At 54.5% G+C, this 4,830-nt stretch overlaps 1 protein-coding gene and 1 long non-coding RNA gene across 2 annotated transcripts in view; one reads left to right on the top strand and one right to left on the bottom strand.

The window, feature by feature from the left end:
• LOC108541851 (uncharacterized) overlaps window positions 1-4,801 on the top strand; it is a 33,939-nt gene extending 29,138 nt beyond the window's left edge. Inside the window, exons 2-3 of the long non-coding RNA XR_001889082.1 lie at window positions 3,726-3,885; window positions 4,536-4,801. This is a non-coding gene — a long non-coding RNA (uncharacterized LOC108541851). The remainder of the gene's footprint in view (window positions 1-3,725; window positions 3,886-4,535) is intronic.
• Window positions 1-4,830, bottom strand: part of LOC108541847 (probable hydrolase PNKD) — a 25,406-nt gene that overhangs the window by 16,659 nt on the left and 3,917 nt on the right. The gene's annotated exons all lie outside the window — the stretch shown is intronic.

Here is a 4,830-nt window from a genome sequence, read left to right as displayed (position 1 = left end):
GTTTTTTTTTTTTTGAGACAGAGCTTCGCTCTTGTTGCCCAGGCTGGAGTGCAATGGCACGATCTCGGTTCACTGCAACCTCTGCCTCCTGGGTTCAAGTGATTCTCCTGCCTCAGCCTCCCGAAGTAACTGGGATTACAGGTGCCTGCCACCATACCCAGCTAATTTTTTTGTATTTTTAGTAGAGATGGGTTTCACTATGTTGGCCAGGCTGGTCTCGAACTCATGACCTCAGGTGATCCACCTGCCTCGGCCTCCCAAAGTGCTGAGATTACAGGCATGAATCACCATGCCCGGCCGGAACCTGTGCCCTTCTGTCTTCAATCCCCTGCTCCACCTTCCCAGGATGTCACTGCCCCATGTTATGGCCCCTGGTTTTTTTTTTTTTTTTTTTTTTGAGACAGAGTCTCGCTCTGTCGCCCGGGCTGGAGTGCAGTGACTGGATCTCAGCTCACTGCAAGCTCCGCCTCCTGGGTTTATGCCATTCTCCTGCCTCAGCCTCCTGAGTAGCTGGGACTACAGGCGCCCATCACCTCGCCCGGCTAGTTTTTTGTATTTTTTAGTAAAGACAGGGTTTCACCGTGTTAGCCAGGATGGTCTCGATCTCCTGACCTCGTGATCCGCCCATCTCGGCCTCCCAAAGTGCTGGGATTACAGGCTTGAGCCACTGTGCCCGGCCGGCCCCTGGTTTCTTAAGCCATTACCAGAGATACAGCTTCTTCTTTTGCTGGAGGCAAGAAGCAGGAACTCACTCCCCTAACCTCAGTTTCCCTTTCTGTCAAATTGAGTGCTCCCCTGCAGCCTGGACCAGTAAGTTTACTTGACTCACAAGAAAATACTGATGCCCCAGGCCCAGATGTGGGTTCACACTCTCTGCATGGGGCTCCCAGGCACGGTCAGCAAGCTGGGATCTAGGACAGTGCTTCTCTAAAATGGGCCTTGGCCCATCTATATTAGAATGATCTAGGGGTGCTGGTTAAACAAGAAGATTCTGACCTTCTTCTCTCCCTCCCTCTTCCTAGATTTTGATTCAGCAGTTCTGGGGCCAGGAACTACCTACCCATCATCACCTCACCAAAAAGAAGATAAAGTTTCCTAATTGGTCCTCTAGGACTTAGGTGGGAGGCAGAAAAGCCATTCTGCAAGGTGGGGAGCAGCCAGCTTGGGTAAGTGGCAGCTGCCCCGAGGGACCCTCCCTGTGGGGTTACAGCTGCAGACAGTGCCAGCGCCTCCAGTGTAGGGTCAAAGTGCACCTTCTACTCCTTGCCTCAGTGAGCTAGCAGTTGGTGTCTCTGGTGTCTGAATGTGAGCCTCCAGCCCCATGGGAGGCCATGTGTGACAGCTGGGGACAGTGAGCCACTGCCCCCCCAGATGCCCCTCCCTCTGACACAGTGGAAAACACACAATGAAGCTCTTCTTCTCTCCTCCATAGGGCCATTTCACCATCCTGGGCAGCCCTGAGAGAAGCCTGAAGGTTTTCAAGCCTCTGTCCCAGCTGGGCCCAGGGCTGGCCTCAGGCCAGGGGGAGTAGGAGGGAGGGTGGAGGGCAGGGGAGCAGCAGAAAGGGGGCTCTGCCTCCCACAGAATGACCTGGAAAGCCCTTATTGCCAGGGTCACCTGCCTTGGCTCCTCCCTTCCTCCTATATCCGCTAAATGGCCCCCTGATCCCACAGGGCCCCAGACTCCACTGGGACCCAACGGACAAGCTCAGGCTGGTGGGGTCTCTGGCCGGGGACTGTTCTGGCTTCTCCCTTCGTGTCCTCAGGACCCAGACTGCCCAGGCTCTGCATCTTACCACCGACAGGGCACTCCTAATGAAACGGAACTGAAAGTGCCTGTCTGAGAGCTGAGGGACCTGGAGGGCAACCAGGACACAGGGTTCTATGGGACTCAAGGTCTGCTCCGAGGCCCCTCAGGAACGCAGAGAGCACCTCCATGTTTTGTGCATTCTCAAAACTGAGGAAACCGAAGAAGATAACGAGACAGCTAAAAGGCCCTTGAGGGTGAGGGTTTCCCGAAGCTGCCAGCATGCCTGGGGGCGGGGCGACTTCCTCACGCCCAGGAGAGGGACAGGGCTGCTCTGCGGTCAAAACAGGAGATCCCCGGGACGAAGGGGATGGGCTGCTGGGAGCTCTTGGCTAGAACTAGAAGCACAGTAAGAGCTGGTGGCCTCTCCATGGTGTCTCAGCCCTGGCTGGGGGGCCTTAGCTAGTTCTGTCTCCATGGGTGTAATCCCAGGCCACCTGCCCGCCAAGGGCTCTGGGCTTTGTTTAGTTTTGGTTTGTTTCTTGTGACTTTCTCCTTCTCTCCTCACTCATCCCAATCCCAGGCCTTCCTGATTCAATCCTGCTCCCTAAGCTAGGCCTGAGGGTCCCAGGGTTCTAGTGGAGCTGGGGTCTGCTCCAAGGCCCCTTAGTTTTTGTTTGTTTTGACACAGAGTCTCGCTCTGTCGTCCAGGCTGGAGTGCAGTGGCGCGATCTCCGCTCACTGCAAGCTCTGCCTCCCAGGTTGAAGCGATTCTCCTGCCTCAGCCTCCCGAGTAGCTGGGATTACAGGGGTGCGCGACCATGCCCAGTAAATTTTTGTATCTTTTAGTAGAGATGGGGTTTTGGCCATCTGGTCTATCTATCTTTTAGTAGAGATGGGGTTGGCCAGGCTGAGATGGGGTTGGCCAGGCTGGTCTCAAACTCTTGGCCTCAAGAAATCCGCTTGCCTTGGCCTGCCAAAGTGCTGGGATTACAGGTGTGAGCCACTGTACCCGGCCCAAAGGCCCTAAGGAACACAGAAAGCTGCCAGGAAGTCCGATCCATGAACACCTAACTTCAGTACAAGCAAGAATGCGCACGGGAAGCTAGAAGAGGGAAGATAGTGCCGGGGGCAGTCTGGAGACAAGAGGTTTATTTTGACTGAGGAGGCTGGGAAGGCTTCATGGAGAAAAGGGCACCTGAGCCAAGCTTTTTATTCATTTATTCATACACGCATGCATTCATTCAGAAACTTTTTTTCTTTCACATCAGATGGATACCGTGCTGACATCATCACAAGGTTTGAGGGATGCGCATGTTACCTTTGCGTGTGAAAACTCAATCATACTTAGGAATTAAAAAAGGATCATTCAGAGGCATTTAGTAAGGGCTACCTAGGTGCCAGGCACTGTTCTGGAATCTGGGATGCAGTCTTGAACAAAGCTTCTCCCCCTGTGTAGCCACATTCTGGTTGGGGGAGAAGAACAATCAACATGTAGTGTGTCCCATGGTGATGTGAACTAGGGGAGCATAAAGCCAGAGAGGGGACAGGGTGCAGGGGTGGGGGTGGTGCTACGTTTATGTGGGGTGGTCAGGGCAGGGCTCTCATATAAGGCAAAATTTGAGCAGAGAACTGAAGGAAGTGAGGCGACAAGCCATGCGGAGCCACAGAAAGGCCTGAAGGGAGGGGTGTCTTGGTGTATTTGAGGCCTGGGATTACAACAGGCAGAGACAGAATTAGCCCAGACCTCTCAGCTAGGACTGAAGCACCGTGGAGAGGCCACCAGCTGTGGCTGAGGCAGAGGAGCAGGCTGAAGGGCGCTAAAAGATGTGGTGGGGATGGGCAGGTCACAGAGGGCCCTGAAGCTATTCTTTGAACGGACTTGGACCTCATGAGAGAGGTGGGAAATCGCTGGAGGAGTCTGAGCAGAGAAGTAATCCATTCCTGACTTAAATAACAGTTTCTTTTTTTTTTTTGAGATGGAGTTTCACTCTTATCACCCAGGCTGGAGTGCAATAGCGCAATCTCGGCTCACTGCACCCTCTGCCTCCTGGGTTCATTCAAGCGATTCTCCTGGCTGGCCCAGGGTGGTGGCAGTGGAGGCAGGGAGAAGTGTTCAGATTCTGGGTACCTTTGAAGGTGAGCTTTGAAGATGGAACAGAATTTGACAGTAGAGACGTAGGGAGGAAGGAAGGCAGGACAGGTCAGACAGAAGTGCAGGAACAGCTCAGGCCTGGGGAAGATGAAACTGGGCAGGTCTGTAGGGGGTGTGGGAGGGCTGCAAAGGCCTGGGCGAGGGGCGTGGCTCCATTATGTTGGCAATGTGGCTTGCAGAAGTGGACACTTGCTCAGAGCCACACTTTGAAAACTAACCAGGCAGCAGCGGGAAGCTGTGTTAGTGGGGAGAGCAGAGAGCAGCAGGGAGGCATGAGGCTGCTGTGGGTGCTCTGGCCGTAGCTCTCCAAGGTCCCACAGGCCCCAGAAAAGAAAAGGATCCTGCTCCCCTCCTGCCAGGCTGCGACGTGGATAGTCCAGCTCATCTACCTGGCCTCATTCGGCGGCTGGGAGGATTCACTCAAGGACCCTCCCATCAGGCTCCTGCCACTCTTGAAATCAAGCCAGTGGGACTCATTGGCCCCAGCTAAGGGCTTTCCTCTTGCAGAAGTAGAGCAAGCTAGGTCCATCCCAGGGAGGGTTGCAAGGGTCAGGAAGGACCTTCTACGCCTCGGAATGGAGAGGGGGCTTGGTCTAGGAGGGAAGGCTGTCACTAGGACTGGCTTTCCCCACAGGCCAGCTGCTACCCACTTCCTTGGCTCTGCAAGACACTCGCAGACCTGCCTGTGTCCTATCCATCTCCCCTCTGCAGACAGAGGCTCTCCTCAAGACTCTGTTCTGCAAAATCCCCACAACTACCCCTAAGAAGGCAAAAGGGCAACTGAGGCATGAAGCAGGGAGCACACACGGGCGAGTCCTACATTCCTGATTCGACTCCCCAGGTGTATCGTGCTGCTTCTGGGGAGCTTGCCGTGCCCTGCCTCCTCCCGAGTTTGGGCCCCCCCCATTTTTTTTTTTTTTTTTTTTTTT

The sequence above is a fragment of the Rhinopithecus bieti genome, unplaced genomic scaffold, assembly GCF_001698545.2.
Source record: "Rhinopithecus bieti isolate Rb0 unplaced genomic scaffold, ASM169854v2 scaffold_21117, whole genome shotgun sequence".
Classification (NCBI taxonomy): Eukaryota; Metazoa; Chordata; class Mammalia; order Primates; family Cercopithecidae; genus Rhinopithecus; species Rhinopithecus bieti.
Note: the sequence above shows the minus strand (reverse complement) of the source record. Positions and strands in the feature narration are given on the sequence as shown.